We start from the raw sequence: 25000 nt of genomic DNA, 5'->3' as shown, positions 1-25000 counted from the left end.
ATTTAACTTTATATATAAAATAGCGTACATATGGAACAAACTTCCAGCGGATGTTGTAAATAGCATCACGGTAAAAGAATTCTAGAATAAGTGACGCAAAAATCATAAAAACTCTAAACGTTTAAACTAATTCGCTCTTCCAAGAGCAACTGGAGTCTCCGTGGATGGACTAAAATGTCATTGAGACATCCATAATCTTTGTAACTTTTTTACATCTCTCTCTCTCTCTCTGTTTTTAATCGTTATCATCAAACTTACCATTACCTTCATAGTTATTCTAGTTAAAATGTTACTATCAATTATTATTATTATTATTATCATTATTTTCATTATTACTATTATTATTATTTTTATTATTAATATTATTATTATAATAATAATAATAATAACAATAATAATAATAATAATAATAATAATAATAATAATATCACTTTAAATTTATCTTTATTGTATTTTTTACATCCATTCTCTCTCTCTCTCTCTCTCTCCTCCTCTCTCTCTCTCTCTCTCTCTCTCTCTCTCTCTCTCTCTCTCTCTCTCGGCAATGATTATTACTTTTACATTAATATCAGTAAGTCATGCATGACCTAATTTGTAAAGGAATTCCACATAACGGAAAATGACCTGTCTCTTTGTATTATGGAAGTGAACGAAAGTACTCTATCAACAATGGGATCAATGACAATTACCTCCAATGCGTAAACATTGCTCATTATTAATCTTTCATCTATGAAAAGTATATTACTATGAAAACTTTCATAAGTAATGATGATATGGTGAAGTTCGGGTTTCCTTATATCACATTTCGTATTTACATTAGATTAGGATACTGTACTTTTTGTGGGTGTATGTAATTGCCTTGCAAGTGATCACATTACTCTGGGAGATATCAATTTTAATGTTATTACTGTTCTTAAAATATTTAATTTTTCCTTGTATCCTTTCCTCACTGGGCTATTTTCCCTGTTGGAGCCCCTGGGCTTATAGTCTCCTGTTTTTCCAACTAGGGTTATAGATTAGCCTGTAATAATAATAATAATAATAATAATAATAATAATAAACACATACATACATACATACATACATATAGCAAGGCACTTCTCCCAATTTTGGGCGGTAGCCGACATCAAACAATGAAATAAAAAAGGGGGGACCTCTCCTCTCTACGTTCATCCCAGCCTGACAAGGGACTCAACCGAGTTCGGCTGGTACTGCTAGGGTGCCACAGCCCACACTCCCCCATTAGAATAGCCCCAACGTTATCCCTGCGTGTCGTAGGAGGCGACTAAAAGGGACGGGACGAGGGGGCTGGGAACCCCCTCTCCTGTATTTACAATTCTCTGAGACATCAGCATAATAATAATAATAATAATAATAATAATAATAATAATAATAATAATAATAATAATAATAATAATAATAATAATTAAAAACACTATGTAGTGATAAAACATTATTTCTAATATATTTCTATATACTTACAAGTATCTTTGCAATATATCATGTTAAGTCACTTTAAATCACATGGTTATAATACACCAGGTACAATGTAGAAAACCCTGGCACCTTGTATAATGTACCTTACAAACCCACCTGGATGACCTAAGGTACCCAAATATATTTTCCTTTTCTCTTGCGAATATCTAGAGGAACTTCTCATTTTCTTTCAATGGACAACATAACAATAACTAACACCTTAGCAAAAAAAAAAAAAAAAAAATTGAAATGTACATTGAAATCAACACTCAAAAATGATTAATCTAACGAATGTGTATCATGAATAATTTCCTCCATATTTATACAATTATAGGATTTCCTTGTAACATGAAAAACCACTGATACGTCTACAAAGAGATACATGTGTTAAAATTAACAGTATATATCAAGAACAGACCAACAGTATTTGATGGAATTTTCACATATATTATATATCCATTAAGTAACCTTTTTGAGGTGATGGACTTTTTCGATATATCAGAGAAATGGATCATTAACTCGGAACTATTCTCTCCTATATCATTATTATTATTATTATTATTATTATTATTATTATTATTATTATTATTATTATTATATTAGTAGTAGTAGTAGTAGTAGTAGTAGTAGTAGTAGTAGTAGTAGTAGTAGTAGTAGTAGTAGTAGTAGTTACTGAGCTAATAGGAAAAACTGGAAGCTATAAGCATAAAGGCTCGAACAGCTTAAAAGACCCAGGTGAGGAAAAGGAAACCTAAAGAATAGTGTGCCTGAGTGTACCCTCATGCAAGAGAACTCTAATCCAAGTCAGTGAAGGCCATGGTAGAGAGGCTATGGCACTACCCAAGACTAGAAAACAATGGTTTGATTTTGGAGTGTCCCTTCTCCATGAGAGCTGCTTACTATAGCTAAAGAGTCTCTTCTACCCTTACCAAGAGGAAAGTATGCACTGGGATTCTATCTATGAAATGGGCCTATTTTGTTTGTTCATTTTCGAGGAATCCTGATTACTCAAACATACCTGCTTCAAGCTTAGTAACAGGCGAGGCAATAATTCTTGCAGTGTATTACTGCATTCAAGAAATCGTTAAGTCAAGAACAAACGAAGCAACTTAGAGTAGATGTACTAAAAAGGAAAAGTTTAAATGTGTACAGTAAGATTATTTCTGAACTCTTTTCCTAACAAATAGTTCTTCCAATAACATTACAGAACATGATATTATCAGGTGCGTACCCGAATACATAATCAATTTAAAATCTTAACCAAGAACTCTCAAATTTGTAAGTTTATCTAGTCATTCACTAATATTATTTTGTTATTCAAAGCGAACTCCACACAGAGTCTGTCCATAAATGTATCACCACCGTCTTTATCATCCCCAACATCCTCTTTGAGATGATCATGAGCCGTCTTCTGTTTCTAAGCGGGATGAGGACTTGCTCAAACATCCAGACCTGATTCAAGGACGTTGAATAATACACAGACGAAGGAATGTTTGAATTAGAAGCGCCCGACGTCAAACACTTCGGAAAGATCCAATGCCGAGTAATGTTTGCAAAAGGGTCTCTCTCCACGAATATGTAATACTCAAGGGTATACGTCCTTCCTTCCTCTATGATAAGGCTGCTAAATAAATTTTCTAATACATTATTATTATTATTATTATTATTATTATTATTATTATTATTATTTTTATTAGCTAAGCTACAACCCTTATTGGAAAAACAGGTTGCTATAAGGCCAATGGTTCCAAAAAGGAAAAATAGCCCAGTGAGGAAAATTAATAAGGAAATAGATAAAACTACAAGAGAAGTAATGAACAATTAGTACAAAATATTTTATTAATAGTAAGAACATTGAAATAGATCTTTCATTATAGAAGTTATAAGAAGCGACATATGTCAGCCAGTTCAACATAAAAAACATTTGTTGCAAGTTTGAACTTTTGAAGTTCCACCGATTCAACTACTTGATTAGGAAGATTATTCTACAACTTGGTCACAGCCGGAATAAAACTTCTAGGATACTCTGTAGTATTGAGCCTCATGATGGAGAAGTCCTGACTATTAGAATCAATTGCATACAGAGTATTACGGACAGGATGGTACTGTCCGGGAAGATCTTAATGAATAAGAATGGATCAGTCATCCAGTTTTAATTGTATTTTCATGAAAAATTCAAATGAAAAAATCTACCTGAGTGAAGGAGTTTGGTTAATACATTGCCTAGTATATAGACTATTTGACCTCACCAAAATTTGCAAGTATTTTTACAAGACCAATGCAATACGTCTTTTTTGTACAAAGGCTTTTTCAGTACTGGTCTAATGCATAAATATAAAAGGTATCACTCGTTCTTATTTACACACGTGTTCTAAAAATGATAAAGTAGAATTTTTACGAAAGAATAAATAGACACATGTATAAAAACATAACATCATATTTGATATTTCATGCATTTGGTTTTGCCTGAAATATCACAAAGGAATATAATGAAAGGTCTCCCTTTATAAACAGATTAATCAATACATATTTAATAAGAGCGTAAAAAATATCAGTAGTTCAATTTCACTAAGTACTTACACGAAAGAAAAAATAAAGAAAGAACGTCGAGGGTTGTGTAGTATTCGTCTTGCGAGATAGGGATATTATTCTTTTGACGTTTCTGAGCCATAGGAAAAATAAAATTCTAGGCACCTCCGCCTTATTATACTTTTTTAGTAGGATTTTCAAGGCAAGGGGCGCGTTAGTATTATTTTTTTCGTAGTTTCATTAGGATGTAACCTGAAGGCATTGGTTATTTTCGCTATTTTTTTCACAAAATGTCGGAGGAAATATGTCTGCGGGTTTGAAATTAATCCATGTATTCTTTTTGTTTTAGGATTTTCCACAAACACACATAGACACCTATTAAATTTGAACTCAATAATAATATGCACATAAGCATACACATACATACACACACACACACACACACATATATATAATATATATATATATTAGTGTGTGTTCGTATTCCCCTATTTATGTTTTAATATATATATATATATATATGTGTGTGTGTGTGTGTGTGTGTAAATACATGTTTAAAACTATATATACATATATATATATATATATATATATACATATATATATATATATATATATACATGAATACATGTTGAAACTATATATTATATATATATATATATACATATATATTTATATATATATATGTAAATACATATATATATAATATATATATATACACACACACATATATATATATATTATATATATGTAAATACATGTATATATATTATACACACACACACACACACACATATATATATATAATATATATATATAAATATGTAAATACATGTATATATATTATACACACACACACAACACACACATATATATATATATATATATAATATTCATTTATCTAAATATGAAAAACACCTTTAAATGTGCAAAATTTATCATTAATCGAATGCCAAGTACAAACATACTAATTAGCTACGATGGTGAATACGGGCAGATTTCAATTTCAAGTATATAAAAAAAAATCAATTCGACAGGTATGAGTAAAGAAGAATTGTCATTGACTTTTATCTTTCTTTCGTTCCAAGTGGTATGGTCAATGTCATACAGGTATCCTGAACCAGGGTTCGAAACCGGCCCGATCCGATACTATAGTCTTTGAGTGATTTTGCCTTGGGCCCTGATCCCGAGGTTATTAAGAGAATCCAGACTTCAATATATCAAAATTTAGGGCTTATTTGAATATGAAAAACACGTCTAAATGTGCAAAAAATTATCATATATATATATATATATATAATATATATACAGTGGTAGCTCTACATACAAATTTAATCCGTTTCCAGAACCAACTTCGGATGTAGAAAATATTCGGATGTCGAAACGAATTTTCCCGTAAGAATACATTGAAATAGGATTAATCCGTGGTTGAGCCCAAAAACCTATGATAACTTCTTAATAAACTACTACACATAATTTTTCCCATGAGAATAATGAACACTCAATTAGATAACAGACATGTAAATAAGAAGAAGAGACATGATAATAAGAAGAATAGACATGTAAATAAGAAGAATTAGTAAAAAATGAAAAATAAGAAACGGGTTCTTAGCGTCACTTTACCTTAGAAACTTCAGCGCAGGTGTTGTTAGTCTTGCTACAGAGAGGAGGACGGGACGGGCGGCGAGGATGGTAGAGAGGTTAACTAGATAAACTACACTACCGTAACTTATTCTAACTTACACTAAGTGAACTTTAACATAACTTAGCTTATTTTTTTTTTATTTTATATTTTTATTTACATTTTCTTTTTTTCTTTTTGATGATTACGTAATTTTAATCACTTTCACTCCCTTCATTTAAAATTGACTGAATTTCTTTCGCTTCACTCTTTTCCGTTTTCTTCGTTTTACTTTCTTCCGCTTTACTCTTTGCCGTTTTTCTTCCAATCACTTACATCTTCTTCATCACGAGTTCGCTTCGCAGTTTTTTTAAAGAAATTATCGATAGATAATTGCTTGGTAAGACTATTCAGAATGTTTCGAAAGTGAGTTAGGCAAACATCATCGAATTGAGAAACTACATGACAAACCTGCAATTTCTTTGGATGGTATTTGTCGATGAAGTCGACCATGTCTTGATATTTTCCTAACACCTCTTTTATTTGCGCCGAACCTAACACATGTTCTACTTCCTCGCTCCCTTCCTCGTCATCACTCATGTGCTCCGACATAGAATGGAGTTACTTGAGCTCATCCGTGGTAAGTTCGTCGTGATTTTCGGCGACGAGTTCTGTAACGTCCTCTGCGTTGACCTCCAGACCCATGGACTTGCCAAGGGAGACGATCTCCTCTACGGCTTCCGCTGCACCGACCACGGGATCAGGTTCGGGGTCAAAACCCTCGAAATCTCGGGGAGAAACTGCATCAGGCCACAGCTTCTTCCAGGCAGAATTGAGGGTCCATCGAGTTAATCCCACCCAAGCCTGATCTATGATCTTCAAGCAGTGCACGATGTTGAAGTAGCCCCTCCAAAATTCACGCAAAGTTAAGTTGGTGCTTTGCTTGACATTAAAGCACTGCTTAAATAAGTGCTTGGTGTACAGCTTCTTAAAATTAGAGATGACTTGCTGGTCCATGGGCTGGAGGATAGAGGTGGTATTCGGTGGAAGATACAGCACCTTTATGAACTTGAATTCATCGAAGATATCATCTTCAAGTCCGGGGGGAAGGGGGGTGGGGGAGCGGGTGCATTGTCAAGGCATAGCAGGCACTTTAAAGGCAATTTCTGTTCATGAAGATACTTCTTCAAAGAAGGGGCCGAAAACTATGTTAACCCATTGAACAAAGAATTGCCTAGTGACCCAGGCCTTCGAGTTGGATCGCCAGAAAACATGAAGCTGATCCTTTTTGACGTTGTGTGCTTTAAAGGCCCTAGGGTTCTCTGAATGGTAAACCAGTAAGGGCTTGACTTTAAAGTCCGCGTTAGCGTTGGCACATAGGGCAAGAGTCAACCGATCCTTCATTGGCTTATGCCCAGGCAATTTCTTCTCTTCGGCAGTGATGTAGGTTCGACTTAGCATCTTCTTCCAAAACAGCCCGGTTTCATCACAATTAAACACCTGCTGCTCTACGTAGCCTTCTTCCTGCACGATCTTTTCGAAGTTCTTGACAAAGTCAGCTGCAGCCTTTGTGTCCGCACTAGCAACCTCTCCGTGTGTGAACAACTGAATGAATCCCGGACCGTTTCTTAAATTTCTCGAACCAGCCACGAGAGGCCTTGAAGTCATCTGAGGAAGGCTCGGTTGAACTCTCCCAGCATCACCCCCAGAGCTCTCCTCCTTCAAGTCCGTAAAGATGGCGGTGCGCCTTCTCGCAGATAACGGTCTCGGTGATGGTGTCGCCAACGATCTCTCTATCCTTAATCCACACTTGTAGAAGTCGTTCCATCTCTTCTGTGATAGGGGTCGGCGTTTGGAAATTATGGTGATCCCCTTAGAAGGTTTCACTGCTTTAAAAGCTTCCTTTTGTTTAAAGATTGTCGAGATCGTTGACATATTACGGCCATACTGTTTAGCAAGTTCACTCACGCGGAGGCCACGCTCATGTTTTTTAATAATTTCCTGCTTAATTTCTAAAGAAAGCATTTCCTTTTTCCTTTTCTCACCACTACCACTACCACTGGCAAAACTAAGCCTTTAAGGACCCATACTTTCCGTAAATTACCATTAAAGGATGCACGTAAAAAATCACGATTAAAACAGAGCTAATAGCAGAACGCACAGAGCACAACCGCAAGAAGCCGACGAGAACAGAGGACTGACCCAAGACCCGCTAATTGAGCGTCCCTCCGAGGTCGATGTGCTGAATTCTATCGGAGGAAATAAAAAACACGCCAGGCGCTGATGAGCACCGACTACGCGTACGAGTATTGTTTATTTCGGGTGTCGAAAAAAACATTCGGGTGTAGAGTCGGAACGTGATCGAATTGTACTTCGCGTGTCGAAAAATTCGGATACAACCGTACGACGAAAATTGCTTACTTTGTGCGTCAAAATAAAATTCGGGTGTAGAGTAAAAAAATTTCTCGAATTTTACTTCGGATGTTGGAAAATTCGGATGTAGATACGTTTGGATGTAGAGGTTCCACTGTATATATATATATATATATATATATAGCTTGCATACACTGTATATGGACTGCTGTATTTCAAAACCTCATATATTTCTTTATATCATCCATCAAGAAGTAAAACTATAGTTAAAGGAGAAAATAGAAGGAAGAGATACATTTATGCTTTAGGCAAATGAATTTTCCCTTACTATTATATTATTTTGCTCTATTTTTATCATAACAAAATATAAAATGTATTTAAAACATTTCCTTCCCCTCTCTCTCTCTCTCTCTCTCTCACTCTCTCTCTCTCTCTCTCTCTCTCTCTCTCTCTCTCTTTTCTCTCTCTCTCTCTTAATTGGGAAATTCTGTTTTTCTGTTATTTCACTTCCATTATGAATTTGTCTATATCAGCTATCCTTGAAAGTTTTACGTATTCTATAGATTTTCCTTCAACTCTTAATTGCTCTGATCCTCTGGGTATAATAGTTTATTCCAAATATTGCCTTTTTTTTATAAACTTTTAGTTATAAAGTCGACTAGAAATATTGTTTTTGCTGTATATCTATCGGTGTCATGTTTCTTATAAGTGTTTATACTTGCTAAAAATCTCTTCACATCGAGTTTTTCTCAAGTATTAAACTAGTTATAAATTTGTGAATATCATCAAATTACCATCTATATTCAATTTTTTTTAATGGGGTCCATTTGCACTGATTTGCAGGTGTGCCCTTTCAGCTCGGAAAAGTTTCCTGATAACAGATTGGTTAGAATTATTTTGTCCAACCAATCAGCTAGTAGGAAACATTTCCGAGCTAAAAGGACACCTCTGTGAGTTTGTGCAAAATTAAGTATAGTGATACATAAATACTTACTATACACTTCTAGGTACAGCGTAGTGGAGAGAGGTTCAGTGATGTTGTTATTTGTGGCTTCACAGGATATATTGGCACGGTCGTAGTCTCTTGTTAGGGCGGGTATACTCAGTATAGCCCTGACGTGTCGGATGCCCACTTCCATACCCATACCCACGAAGAACTCGTCTCCCTCTTCTTCGGATGCTAGGCGGGTGCCATCCTCCCCTGCTACGATGCTGTGGCTCAAGAGGAGCTGTCTCCCTTCCACCACGATACCTGAGGAGGGGGCCGACCTGGGAAGAAGACACAAATGTAAGGTATGCTATAATCCAGATGGAAATCAGATGAGTCTTGAATTTATATACGGAATATTTATGGTCTAGTACTTGGTATCCTTTACTTCATAATATGTAGGAGGAAAGAGGTGGGTGTATATATATATTATATATATATATATTCCTTTTATTAAGATATATATTTTACAATTTATAGTATTGTATATACATCATAATTACCTATAAATAGCATATATTCACAATTGCACCTTTCACCATTCGTCTAAATAGTTTTTTTAAATTACAAACATGTTGACTGGGCAATACTTTTTTAACAGTAATTAACCCTTAACTCATAAAGACATCTATAAAGGACATTCATATTTCACTTTCGAAAACAAGATGATAAATGTGATATAAGCAGAACACTCTCCAATGTTTTCATGATACAAATTTAATTCATTCATTCATCATATGTTAACTATCATTATTTTTAAACAAAATTAAGCTTCCAGCTTTGGTGTATCTTTGAGATCCTGCTCTACCACTTTGCAGAATCCCATCTTGTCTCGTATTTTAGTTGTAATGTTTTAACAAAACAAAATTTCTTACATTGTTATATATATATATATATATATATATATAGGAATAAGTTAGACAAGACCATAACAACTTTCTAAACGTTTATACTAATTCGATCTACCCAAGAGCAAATGGAGTCTCCGCAGATAGGACTAAAGAATCTTTGAGATATCCAAAATCCTTGTAACTCTCATGTTGTTTAATTACATTATGATTGCAGATACCAAATTTTCCTACCTAATGCAGAAAACTTTAGGGCAGTGTGAACCTGTTTCTTGGTCATTAAGCAGTTCCAGAAATAAAAAAAAAAAAAGACAGACGGAGAAGAGTCTTTATTACTTGTAAACATTTAGTAGCAACAGGGAAGGTTTTTAATCAATGGCTATTCTATAGTTCTTTCTCTAATCCTCTATCACAGTTTATAATATCTAGACACAACTAGCAGTAAAATTTAGAAGACAATTATCTTTTTATTGCCAGGTAAGAAAAACGAAAGAAAATGTTTATATAACTAAGGGAATGTCTATTTTAGAAAATAATTGCACTTCCAAGTTATAGATTTCACGACGTTAATGATAAATGACCCAAATGAAGCTGGTTCTTTCATCAGTGGATGGCAATTTTATAATGAAAAATATGTGTACTATTTAACCCAGATGACATCATTTCCCAATACTCTCTTCGAGGATAGAAAATTAACACCATAGTCTTCCAAAGATGTGAAATAAAAGTTTTTGGGGAAATAGCAGAGAAGCTAACAAAATATGTGATATCATTTATGTTAAAGATCTTTTTCTTCGAGACTTCAGGAAATAGATGTTAATCTGACTCAACAGAAGTCAGAGTGAACTACTCAATATTTTACTTCTAAATCTTGTCAGCATATTCTGATTAAATGCCCTTATAGCATAAAATCCACCTTCAAATCAATGCTGATAATAGAGTAACGTACGTACGTACGTACGTAATAACTGACACTGCAAAAAAAAAAAAGAAAAAAAAATTAAGAGTTTATGGTTTGTCAATCGACATAATTTTGCAGAAAATCCTGGGTTACATTGTCGATAGAGTATCCTTGTAGTTTCTAAAGGTATTTGATTATAGCTTGAGATTTTATTACGCTTCTTTACTGTATGATTGTGTCGGTGGTGTCATTGTTTTTCCGTTATCAAATGCTCTCAGAGAATATACGATTAATGGTTATAAGAACTGAGCTGTGTTTTTGTTGTTTTTCCAGAAAGTGGACTATCGTAGGTTATTCAGTATATCAGTGGCTTCTACCTCAATGATTTACTGATTTCATGTCTATTCGATATCCTTACACACACACACACACACACACACACACACACACAGTATATGCTGAAAAGGTTCCACAATGAAAAAAAGGAAGAGTATATGAATATGTATACTTTTGTAGATTACACGCTGGAACCTTGTCTGTGAACTTGGTCACTAAAAGTTATATTAGTGACCAAGTCCACAGATGTTGTAGGTAATAAGTTGGCCAGGGCACCAGCCACCCGTTGAGATACTACCGCTAGAAAGTTATGGGGTCCTTTGACTGGCCAGACAGTACTACATTGCACCCTTCTCCCTGGTTACGGTTCATTTTCCCCTTTGGCTACACATACATCGAATAGTCTGGTCTATTCTTTACATATTCTCCTCTATCCTCATACAACTGACAACACTAAGATTATCAAAAACTTCTTCTTCCCCAAGGTGTTAACTGCTACACTGTAATTGTTCCTCTTGGTAAGGGTAGAAGAGACTCTTCAGCTATGGCAAGTAGCTCCTCTAGGAGAAGGACACTCCAAAATTAAACCATTGTTCTCTAGTCTTGGGTTGTGCCATAAGCTCTGTACCATGGTCTTCGACTGTTTTGGGTTGCAGCTCTCTCGCTTGAGGGTACACTCGGTCAAACTATTCTACCTTATTTCTCTTCCTCTTGTTTTGTTAAAGTTTTTATAGTTTATATAGGAGGTGTTTATTTTGATGTTACTGTTCTTGAAATATTTTATTTTTTTCTGTTTTTTTTTCCTCACTGGGCTATTTTACTTGTTGTAGCCACTTGGCTTATAGCATCCTGCTTTTCCAGCTAGGGTTATAGCTTAGCAATTAATAATAATAATAATAATAATAATAACAACAACAACAACAACAACAACAACAACAACAACAATAATAATAATAATAATAATAATAATAATAATAATAATAATAATAATAATAATAATAGTTGTAAAATATGCTGTATAATTTTTAAAAATACAGACACTTTCATACAGGTCTTTTACCAAAGTGGAACCTTTTCAAACATATAAAAAAAATAGGAGAAAGTAGTTATTTTCACCATACATAGATACATACATATATACATACATAATATATATACTATATATAAATATATATATATATATATATATATATGTGTGTGTGTGTGTGTGTGTGTGTGTGTGTTTGAATGTATAGTTGTATGTATATATTTACAGTATATATGTATATATCTATGTTTGTATATACACAAATATGTATATACGTATATACTGTAAATATGAACCTACACACACACACACACACACACACACACATATATATATATATATATATATGTGTGTGTGTGTGTGTGTGTGTGCGTGTGTGTGTGTGTGTGTGTGCGGTGTGTGTGTGTGTGTGTGTGAAACTCAAAGGCAGTGTGAAAGCAACTAAGTTAATTTATTATAGAACACACTCCTTTATATACAAAACCTCAAGGCAACAGGAAATTACATGTTCGAGAAACAGACAATGTTACATAGGAGAGGCACAGACATGTTTATTCTGGTTCTTTTCAGTGCGAGGGAAGAGCGAAGATAAATGCAAAATATATACAAAATGAATTATATACGATCGTGTGACACACGGTTGGTACATGGCTCCCACCCCTAAAAATGACATACCGTACATGTTAAAATAGGGTTCCCTGATCTAGAGAGGCGAACTGTAGGTGGGTCATCTGGCAGAAGATAAGCAGGTTTTACACAATCAATGGAGACTCAGTCTTCTTTGCCACAAATGTTTAGTAGGAATGCTTTCGGACTGCGGCAGATCACAAGGAAAGGGCCCGTGTAAGGGGGTGTTAGCGGTGGCTCGCTAGTGTCGTTGCGCAGAAAGACGTGCGTTGTAGAGTGCAAGTCTGTTGGTATGTGATGCTTCGCTGGGGGCTTGTAAGTCTGGCGGCATGGAGTAAATTTTCCCACGACGTGACGTATGCACTGGAGATCGTCGGAGGACGTTGTAGAAGGAAAAAATTCGGCACGGATGACCAACGGGTCGACATACACAATTTCAGTTGCTGAGATGTCGAGGGTGTCTTTAGGAGTGGTCCTTAGTCCCAGGAGGACCCAGTGAAACTGAGTAAACCAGTTGGAATTCTTGCAGCGGGAAATCAAAGCTGCTTTGAGGGTGCAATGAAAACATTCAACCATTCCATTGGCAGCGGGGTTGTAGGCCATTGTCTGATGTAGGGTGATGCCCAGGAGATTCGCTAATGACATCCACAATTGAGAGGTGAAAGTGGTTCCCCTGTCGGAAGTAATATGCTCAGGGATACCAAATCTTGCAATCCATCCAGAGAGTTAGGCAGATGTAAGTAAGGCGGACGTTGCAGTTACCAAGGTAATGGCTTCAGGCCAAAGAGTGGAGCGGTTGATGATGGTAAACAGGTAACGATATCCTTGTGATGTGGGTAAGGGGCCTACAACGTCGACGTGAATGTGTGCGAAACGACGCTGAGGTTGAGGAAAGGTGCCCACTCCGGAATCCGTGTGTCGATGTATTTTGGAAGTTTGGTAAGAAGTACAGGTGCAGACCCAATCCTTAGCATCCTTAGAAATGTCGTGCCAAATGAACTTCGCCTTCAGCAGCTGTGCAGTAGAACGGCACGAGGGATGTGAAAGGTCGTGAATAAAATCAGAAACCTGCCGTCGCATGGGAGCAGGAATCCAAGGTCGCGGTCTACCAGTACTGACGTCACAGAGGAGGGAGGTGTTGGAGTCTCTGAGGGGGAAGTCTTCCCAACGGAGGGATGTGCAGGATGTCCTACATGCTTGATACTCTGGATCCTGTCGTTGGGCTTCAGCCAGGGCGTTGTAATCCAATCAAAGTTGAACGGCAGCCAACGTGTTTCTTGACATGGCATCGACAACGGGATTCAATTTCCCGGGGACGTATTGGAGGGTGCAATAGTATTCAGTCACGGCGGAGAGATGTCGGCGTTGCCGAGCGGACCAGGCATCAGACTGTCGAGTAAAGGCGTGCACCAGAGGCATGTGGTCTGTGCGAATGACGAAGGGCGTACCTTCTAAGAAATCGCGAAAATGACAGACAGCCAAGTGCACCGCCAGCAATTCTCGATCGAAGGTAGAATAACCCGATTCTGCCTTGGACAGTTTTTTGCTGAAGAAGACCAATGGGCAGGGCAAGCCGTTGACCACCTGCTCGAGTACTGCATCAATAGCGACATCGCTGGCATCAGTGGAGAGAAGGAGAGGGGCATGTGGGATAGGAAAGTGGGAGCCGCAGCAGTTGATAGGGCCTTCTTTGCATTGCAGAGGGCTGCTTCTTGAAGGGGACCCCACTTCAGGTCCTTTGGCTTGCCTTTGAGGGAGGCATAGAGGGGAGCAAGAGTGGGGGCAATTGCTGGCAGAAAACAGTGATAATAGTTGATCATACCCAAGAATTCCTGCAAAGCTTTGATGGTCGAGGGCACGGGGAAGTTCTGAACGGCTGCTACCTTCTCAGGGAGGGGGTGGACTCCTTCAGGAGTAATGCGATGCCCTAAGAATGAAACTTCGTTGGCGCCAAAGGTACACTTGTCGTAGCGGACTACAAGGCCGTTTTGTTGCAGGCAGTCGAGCACGATGCGCAGATGACAGACGTGTTCCTCTTTTGAGGAGGAGAACAGAAGTATGTCGTCCACAAAACATACACAGAAAGGGAGGTCCCCTAAGATGCCATCCATGAGACATTGAAACGTGGCCCCAGCATTACGAAGGCCAAAACAGGAGTAATTGAAGGTGTATGTACCAAACGGAGTGGTGATGGCAGTCCTGGGGATGTCTTCTGGGTTCATAGGCACCTGATGATACCCCTTCAGGAGGTCGAGCGTAGAGAAAACCTTTGCTTTGTGCAGGGTAGGAGGTCACGTCAGCAATGTTTGGGAGGGGGGTAGTGATCCGGTTCTGTTTGCATGTTCATGCGCCTCTAATCCCCGCACGGACGGAGGGAGCCGTCTTTCTTCAGAACGATGTGTAAGGGTGACGACCATGGGCTGGAGGCCTTTTGGCAAAGGCCCATCTCCTCCATTTCGGCAAATGTCTGTTTGGCGGCTGCCAATAGTTCCGGTGTCAGACATCTGAATTTTGCGAAGACTGGGGGGTCCCGCCGTCTTCATATGGTGATAAATACTGTGCTTGGCAGGAACCGTGGGCGTTTGGCGAAGTTCTGGACGGAAAACTTCGGGTACGACGTGAGGAGGTGGGCGTAGGCATCCGTGGGTGCGCTAATGTGGAGAGCGAGGTAGAGGGGGCGGGTTGAAGAGGTGTTGACAAGTACGAGTCTGCGTTGACCAATTGTCGGTGGGCGACATCGACGAAAAGGTGGATATGAGAAAGGAAATCCGCACCGAGGATTGGCAATGTGACGTCTGCAACGAGAAACTTCCAATTGAATTTATCGTTCCGAACAATAATGTGAGGTTCTCGTAACCGTAGGTGGGTATCGCAAATCCGTTGGCAGCTACCAAGCGGAAGTCGGCAGATGTAGACTGACTACGTCGTGTCTTGAAGAGTTCCCTTGGCAAAAGAGAACGACAAGCACCCGTGACTATCAAAAATCGCACGCCCGTTCCTGCATCATGTAAAAAGAAAAGATTAGAAACACGGGAGGCCACCGCCACGAGCGATGGCCTACTTACACATTTTTTGGCCACTGACAATCCTCAGCACATTTCTTCGCAGATGCCCCAAATCTGAAGTGGTAGTAGCAAAACTGCGGCGGATGGGAGGTAGTAAGTGGCTGTAGAAGTCATTTGTTGGGGCGCGAGCGATTGTTGGGTCGTGGGCGGCTTTGACGCTGCTTCGGCATGTCACAGTGTAGGCGTGTATGTCTTACGGCATTCATGTCAGCTTCGGTTGACATTGAATAGTCATCCTCTTCATCAGGGGTGGAGGCGTTGATAGAGGTCTTGAAGTGGTTATCCATAAGGTCGACGGTTTTGGTCATCAAGTCCTTTCTGGGTAAACTATCAACATCGGGTATGGCAGTGCATATAGGTCCGGGTAAACGGCGTATCCAAAGGGCACGAAGTAGGTTCACCTCACAAGGAGAGCCGTCTGCAGAAGGTTGCAGGTGAGCGATACTGGTCATTTCCCTGAGGCAAGCGAAGCCCTTTGGTCCCCCAACGGTATTTGCGAGAGCTGAAAAACCTTTGCTACACGTGCGGCTGGCGACAGCGAGTACTGCTGCAGAAGGTATGTTTTGAGGGCGTCATACCCTATTGGGGTGTCCCCTTGTTCACAAAGCCAGTAGAATATTTCTGGGAAGGTGTCCTCGGGTATCGCCGCGAGAACATAACCTGCTTTGGTGATTGAGCGAGTTACGCTCTTGATGCAAAACTGGACTTCTGAGCGCTGAAACCAAGCAAGCGCCTCTCCGCTGGCGAACGGTGAAAGTTTCAATGGGGCAGCCGCAGTGCCAACTTCTGTAGACTCCATCATAGTAACAACGATGGAGGGCGAAGGGGGTGGTGGTGGAAGGCGGCGGGAGCGAGTCGACTACCGGGGTCACCAATGTGACGACCCGAGAGAAGGTTATGAACTCAAAGGCAGTGTGAAAGCAACTAAGTCAATTTATTATAGAACATTCTCTTTTATATACAAAATCACAAGGCAACAGGAAATTACATGTTCGAGAAAAAGACAATGTTACATAGGAGAAACGCAGACATGTTTATTCTGGTTCATTTTAGTGCGAGGGAAGAGCGAAGATACAAGCATAATATATACAAAATGAAGTATGTACAATCGTATGACACACGGTTGGTACTATATATATATATATATATATATGTATTTGAATATGTGCGTGTATATGCACATGTGTTCACAGATATATGTAACTGTAATATTAACATTTTCTAGCTTCATATATAAGCATTTACGGAAAATATTGGTAATTAGTACAGCAAAGGTTTTTTCTCAGGCATGAAATATATAGCGACAACTCAATATTTTTATAATATTATGACTGATTTATCAAGTGGCATATCTTTAAGAAAGTTACACTTCATAACTTGTCTCCGTGAAACCTTACACACAAAATAAGATTTTAAACTTTGGCGTTCCAATGTCTCGGTAGTACAAGAAATAGATTCCTCATATTTTGTATTCCAGAGGATAAAAGCAAAGAAATATATCTTTTTGATATATTATTTGAAGGATTGGTTCGCCTTCTAGGTAAAATGACCCCTTTCGTGTACCAGCCGACTCACTTTTTGCGTTTGAGTGGCATAATGTGTTATTTTCAGTCTCCTATTGGAAATTACAATAATTCCTTTCCACTCACTAACCCCTAATTTCAACTGGAAGTTTTTGAGTGATTCATTCTAATATTAGGTTGGTTTATGAAAACATGAAAATAGGCCACATCCTGATTGGATTATCTCATTTGTAATATGCATTAAACGAAGTTTACGTCTTAGTTTTGTAAACTATAAGGTTATTATTTGGAAACCTATAATCAAAGACATAATGGTAATACACAAATGCACACACATACGCACAAATGCACACACAAACACACACACACACACACACACACATATATATATATATATATATATATGTGTGTGTGTGTGTGTGTGTTTGTGTATGCATATATATATATATATATATATAAAGAATAAGCAGGACAAAAAAATGCATTAGGCAAGGAAAAACTAAGTTGAAGACATTCTTAAAATACGATCATCTAAAGACCATATAGTAACCAGTAAGAAATAATATTTACTTAAAATTACGTAATGGTAAACAATACAGTATAAATTAATCAGTTATAGAGAAAAGAGTGCTGGGAAGTAAATATCGTTCAAAATATTCAGAAAAAAAGTAAAAAAACAATCTTCTTTATGCAATATAAGATGAATGATGAATTGTTTTTCCTACCTTTAAAGGATTGAGTGTTTTAAGAATGTTTTAACAAAGTTTCTTTATTAGATAATATTACGTATTACATATTTCAACCTGTTGAACACCACACACAAATCATACTTACATATATACAGATGCACTCACACACACACACACACACATATATATATAATATATATATATATATATATTTTTTTTTTTTTTTCTGGGGGGGCTCAGTACCTTCCTTGGGTATATTTAACTACAGGGATATTCCCAGAGAATTAAACTAAAGGTTATCACAGAATTCTAACTTCTGGTGTGAGTACCCTAAAGTTTTCCCTCTAGGATATCGTATATCAATAGGGGACGCATGTATTAACACCCCACATTGCTATCTGCACCCCATATAGAGTTAACACCTCGATATGAAAGCGGAGAATAACTGGGAGCCTTTCCACAGTTACACTCGTCCTTGGCTGCTTTTGGTACTCGAAACGTAAACAAACGAGCGCCATTGCTAAATGACGTCATGTCCCGTCCTCATCCTTCAGCCTCTAGCCCCTTGCTTTGGTCGGATTTCCCTTTGTGCGATTTTTATCGACTTACATCGCCGTTATGTCGTTACCTTCAGCCTCGCCTTCTTCAGGAAAGTTGAGTACCAGGTCCCAGTATTGTTTAAAAAAGCTCTAGCCGTAAAGTAACTTTTCCTTTTCTTAAAATATTGTGTTTTTTGGCGGAGCTGTGCCGATCCCGGACGTGCCATTTTATGGCGTCGCTGTTCATATCGCATGCCTTATTTAGTTAGCTAGAACAGCCTTATACGGTCTCTTAACTAATTAATATTATTAGTTATTTAGTCTTCATAGCAAGGAATTACTTATATCGTGCTTTAGCGCTCATCTGACTCGGTCGCCGTTCGACCCCATACTAGATCGCTAGCTTAGCCCCTAGGATGGATAGCCTAGTACTTGTGTTCATGCATGATATATACCAGTGTTCCTAGGTTAAGTTATGAAGATTGTGGCATTATTAAAATACTGTTAACTGTGATGTAAGTGTTTTCGCCTTCGGGGACCATATAGGGGACCGGGTTGATTGCGTATCTTTCAACCCTAACCTAAATGTAGGAACCACTATATGCTCCCTAATCCCCTGCCTGCGGGCATTCCCTCTGTGTGGCCCTGCTTCCCCTTCTATATAGGGGAATCCTGTCTATGAACATAGTATCTATTGCTTCTCTGTCTACCCTAAGGGAACTGATCCCCCCTTAGGGTTGTGACCGAGAAATAAGGAACGGCTCTGCCCTTCCTCAGTTGCACCTGGTTGGGATACTCCTCCCTCCCTGCAACTTGCGATGTGTCTTTCAGCCTACCTAGCCTAGGAGTTAACCCTCTTTCTCTAGGTTAGGCTCTGGGGGTTGATTCTGTGCTTTTATAGTTTGAGACGGTACTCCTGTACCATTCTTATTCTGGTTACCTAACCTAGGTTAGGGAGCGTTTCTCCCTCTCCTTGGTGGCCGTTCTTGTACAGAGCCTCCCCTATGAAAGACCCCTCATCTTCTCCCTCCTAACCTATCCCTTTGGTGTAGGCTTGCCTATACACATCTGTCCTTAGTCCTACAACTCCTCCCTTGGGTGGAGTGGTAGGGCTAACTTGTTCTCCTGCTGAGCTGGCCGCTCTGGTACATATACCCTACATAGCGTTCTATGGGGGTAGTCGCTGGCCGCGGTCCGGCAGGCGGAGGTTTCCCCCTCTTGAGTGCCCTCTAACTGTACCTTGGGTTACCCCAGGCACCCGGCCGACTGCTGGCCCCCTGCCGCCGGATGCTAGGAGTATCCACTCCTATCATGAATGCACTCTCTCCGGAGGGATGCCGGAGGGGTAGGTGGTCTTACCCCTCCCATCCCTCCTTACCTTTCTCTCTGTCTATCCTGGTGCCGGTCCCTTGCCGCCTCCACCACCGGCGATACCGCCTTGCCTCTGGTGACATTCTTTCATAAGATGCCCTTCCCCCTCTAAGACGTATGCCTTCTGTGTACCGAGGCTGCCGCCTTCCGTCGGCATACAACCGGCGTCCCACCAACCATTTTACCTAGTAACATCTGACTGAACCTCCGTGCCGGCCGCCTGTGACGCGGGTATTGATTGCCGGTGGTCTAGGTATACAACCATATACATATCTATCTTATGAATTGATCCAAGCTTACCAGGCCGTCAGCCGTCGGCTGACGGAGACGCCGCCTCCTGCCGGAGACCTGCCGCTGTGCCGGCGGTCGCCACAATGGTATTATATTTTAGATACTGAATGTGTCTGTCTTGATGCCTTCCACCCTGCAGGACCGGGCCTCCAGTGTGCTGCCGGTCTGCCGGCACCCCCTGGAGACGTTAAGGGACATGCACCCCTTCTCATGCCTGCCGAAAATATGCCGGCAGCCAACATACTGTAGCTAGATAGCTTAGCCACTTCCACATATAGGTATTGTCTTACCTTTGAAATTGTGGCTGTGCTGTCTGATTGCACATTGCAATATTCCAGCATACTCTGTGTGTCTTAGCGCAGCCGATTGCCGGAACCTATATCTAATAAGGGGTTTTCTCTACTCCCCTTCTACCAGGGATCTGAGTGGTCTCCATCCCTGCTACACCTCGCAGGCAATTTCTGCTAGAGGCTTAGCTTCTACCCACCACGGCTTATCCATATGGATTTCCGTTTTGTGACCCTCAGCCACAAAAGAAATTGCCTACTGATAAGGTTAAGGTAACCGACTGGGCGGGATTCACAAGTATGTGTCTATCTACTTCCTTTCCCGCTCTCTACTCTCAGGCATTATAATACCTTATGAATTATTTTAATGCTTAAAAATTTAAATTAAGTTATCTTAATTTTAGAGTAATGTAAGTCATTCTTATGCCTTCCATGCACTCAAGATCTCTCTCTTTTACAGGAGGAGTATATGAAGTGCGAAAGCAGCTTTTGTGGAGTGAAGCGCCCGGAACTTCTACGGGCACAAGGCGTGCCGGACCCACGCCCCCTGCGCCGCCAGAGAGGCGACCTAAAATACTGGGACCAGCAGCACTGTACAGTCTGCAAGAGTCGTTCGGTCGAGGCGTTCGATGATCCTCCTTCAGCGGAGGCAAGGGACAACGCTCGAGAGAAGCTACGCAAGTGGGTGCATGGCTTCCAGAAGAACGCCACCGGACCGTATCTCGCCAGCGAAGATTTGAGGGCCTTGCTGTTTCCAAAGGCATCTAAAGACTCTGTGATCCCCAGTGATCAGATCCCCACCATCCAGCTCGTGGTGGAACCTGATATCGTCATGAGTGCCACTTGGATTCCGATAACGTGGAACGTATGTCGGAAGTGTCGGAAGAGACGGAGAAGAACCTCATGGGTGAGGAGCTCGACTATGAGGAAGATCAGGGGGAATATCCTGATTCGGAGTCCGAGGTCGCTCCCACTCCTACTCCCGCAGCGACTCCTGCACCGTCAGAGGAACCTGTTCCTTTGACTTCCGCCACCCCGGACCCTCTTCCATCAGGTACTCAGGAGGTCTTCAGATGCTTGATGCCCTCATGGAAAGAAAACTTCAAGAGACCCATGAGCAATTCCAGTCTACCCTAGTGAGTTTTAAACAACCTAAACGGATTTCGGTTAAGGACCTCCCCTCTTGCTCGGATACTAACCCATGGAGATATGCTGAGCATATGCCGATCACAACTGGTAAGATCTTCATCAGTGAGAAGGTCGGCTCTATCTTGTTGGAAGAAGTGAAATTCTTCCCGAACTTCGAGGCTTATCCAGACTGTTACGTCCGGCTCAGGTCCGAACAAGCCTCAAAGGAAGAGACCGAACCAAAGGAAGGAATCGTATTTGATCTCGCGAAGGCCCAGGCTATGCTAGCCAGTGCGGTGAAGAGTAGGGGTTTCACCAACTCCAAGATGCCGGCGCTCAGTAAGAAGCACCCAACCTTTGTTGCGCCGAATGTTGCGACCTTCCCCTACAGAAAAGGCCTTCACAGCGGTCTTGAAATAAGTGGAGGAAGGGAAACCTTGCCCTGCACTGGAGGAGGGCAGACCCTTCTCCATTACCGATCCTCCCGATGATAGGCACTGGAAAGACGTCCAGTCGACCTTCATGGTGGGGAGGTTAGAGCCTGACGTAGCCGGTCGTCAGATCAATGAGGACCTCCCGAGGCTAAATGATCACCTCCTTCGTAGGGAACACGATACGAAGGAGAAGCTTGCCACATCGCTGTCCCTCCAGGTACAGCTTGAACTCATGGACGGGGACACTAGAGTCCCGGACTTTTACATGGTCCTAGCCAAAACACACTTGGCAACGGTGACTAAGGACCTGTACAGCTTCACTAAGGCTCGCAGAGCCTGTCGTGAATTCGTGTTTGCCAGCGCGACGGTAAAACACAAACACCGGAGGCTGATTTCCTCCAATATCTGGGGTAAATACCTCTTTCCCTCCTCCCTGGTGAAAGAGATTGCACACAAGGCCACCATGGAGAACAGGAACCTTCTCCACAAGTGGGGCATGTCGAGAAAAAGGAAATCCTCTCAGGACGATGGCCCTCAACCTAAGAGGAAGTCCCAGAAACCGAAACCCCAGCAACGTCAACAGAGACGGCAGTTTCCGGGTTCCCCTACTCCCCAAGTGGCAGCACGGCCACAGCAGACCTTTTAGTTGGTCCCCCAGCCGGTTGTGTCGCAGTCACCGGTCTTTACCCCTGCATTTGAGCAACATGCTACTACCTTTCATCCCAGAGGTAGGGGCTCAAACAGAGGTTCCGGCAGAGATTCGTCTTCCCGCCCCTCCAGAGGCAGAGGAGGAAGGGGAGCTTGTGGCCGAGGTGGCAAACCCTCGGGACACCAGAAGCAATGAAGTGCTTCCGGTGGGAGGAAGACTCCGCCAATTCCAGGATTGTTGGACCTTTGATCCCTGGGCACACAGCATCGTCAAGAAGGGACTAGGCTGGAGCTGGAAGCAACCACTCCCAGCTTTCCAGCAATTCTTCCAACAGTCAACACCCCTCCTGGAAGAATACGTCCTAGAACTCTTGAACAAGAAGGTGATCAGGAGGGTAAAGTCAACCAGGTTCCAAGGGAGACTATTTTGCGTTCCCAAGAAGGACTCCGACAAACTCAGAGTCGTTCTAGACTTTTCCCCTCTCAACAAGTTCATTGCGAACAACAAGTTCAAGATGCTGACTCTTCAACAAATAAGGACCCTTCTGCCTCAAGGGGCCTACACGGTCTCCATAGACCTGGTGGATGCCTTCTGACACGTTCCAATGAGTCATCACGCTTCCTCCTACCTAGGATTTCGACTCCAAAGGAAAAGTTACGCCATCAGGGCCATGCCCTTCGGGGTCAACGTGGCTCCACGGATCTTCACCAAGCTGGCAGATGCCATCGTCCAACAGTTCCGCCTCCGCTGCGTCCAAGTGATGGCCTACCTAGACGACTGGCTGGTCTGGGCGTCATCGCCCGAAGATTGTGTAAGAGCCTGCAACAAAGTCACCCAGTTCCTAGAGCATCTGGGATTCAAGATAAGCACCGAGAAATCTCGCCTCTCTCCAGCTCAGAAGTTCCAATGGTTGGGAATCCATTGGAAACTTCAGTCACACCGCCTTTCCATCTCGCAGAAGAAAAGGAAGGAAATAGCAGGGTCTGTCAGAAGACTGCTGAAATCCAAACGGATCTCAAGACGACAGCAGGAACAAGTTCTCGGCTCTCTACAGTTCGCCTCTGTGACAAACCCAGTGGTTCGCGCACAGCTAAAGGATGCTGGGGGAGTCTGGGGACGTTTCGCATCCATCGCTCGAAAAAACCTCAAGAGACGGCTTCCAAACAGACTTCGCTTACTATTAAAGCCGTGGTCGGAAGCAAAGGCCCTGAAAAGGTCCATTCCTCTTCAACACCCGCCTCCATCGATCAACATCCACACGGACGCTTCACTGGAGGGTTAGGGAGGTCACTCCCACCAACGACAGGTTCAGGGAACATGGTCTCCCCTATTCAAGACGTTTAACATCAACATCTTGGAGGCCATGGCGGTTCTTCTCACCCTGAAGAAACTCTCCCCGCCTCCCTCGATCCACATCCGTCTGACTCTGGACAACTCGGTGGTAGTCAGATGTCTCAATCGTCAGGGCTCGAGATCGCCCCAGATAAATCAGGTACTTCTTCCGATCTTTTGTCTGGCAGAAAAGAAGAAATGGCACCTGTCTGCAGTTCACCTACAAGGATTCCGCAATGTGACGGCGGACGCTCTATCACGGACAAGCCCAATAGAGTCGGCAAGGTCTCTAGACGCAAGATCATTCTCCTTCATCTCTCACCAAGTCCCGGAACTTCAGATCGATCTCTTCGCAACGAGCGACAACAATCAACTTCCTCGATATGTGGCCCCGTACGAGGACCCCAAGTCAGAAGCAGTGGATGCCATGTCACTAGATTGGAACAGATGGTCCAGGATATACCTGTTCCCTCCCCACAATCTTCTGCTGAAAGTCCTCTCCAAACTGAGAACCTTCAAAGGGACAGCGGCCCTAGTGGCTCCCAAGTGGCCCCGGAGCAATTGGTACCCTCTGGTCCTGGAGCTGCAGCCCAGTTCTCTCTCAACAAGTACAGAAGTCGACTGTCTTCGCTTCATCACTGAAAGTCAGGGACCTTCATCTCATGATTTTCTCTCCTTAGCCGCAAAGAAAAGGTTTGGAATCGCAAAGAAAATTCTAGACTTCCTCAAGGAATACAAGACTGAATCCACACGACGGCAGTACGAATCTTCCTGGAGAAAGTTGGGTCTCGTTCGTCAAAGCAAAAAATCCTATGGAAATCACCATTGATTTTTGCATGTCCTTTTTCATTCACCTTCATGGACAAGGCTTAGCAGCCAACACAATTTCCACCTGCAAATCGGCTTTAACTAGACCACTACTGTACGCTTTCCAGATTGATCTGTTCAGTGATATCTTCAATAAAC

The 25000-nt window shown here is 41.2% G+C and overlaps 1 pseudogene; it reads right to left on the bottom strand.

Annotated features, from left to right (window-relative positions):
• Positions 1-25000, bottom strand: part of LOC137650723 (uncharacterized) — a 236869-nt pseudogene that overhangs the window by 182018 nt on the left and 29851 nt on the right.

This window comes from Palaemon carinicauda, chromosome 12, assembly GCF_036898095.1.
Source record: "Palaemon carinicauda isolate YSFRI2023 chromosome 12, ASM3689809v2, whole genome shotgun sequence".
Lineage (NCBI taxonomy): Eukaryota > Metazoa > Arthropoda > Malacostraca > Decapoda > Palaemonidae > Palaemon > Palaemon carinicauda.
Note: the sequence above shows the minus strand (reverse complement) of the source record. Positions and strands in the feature narration are given on the sequence as shown.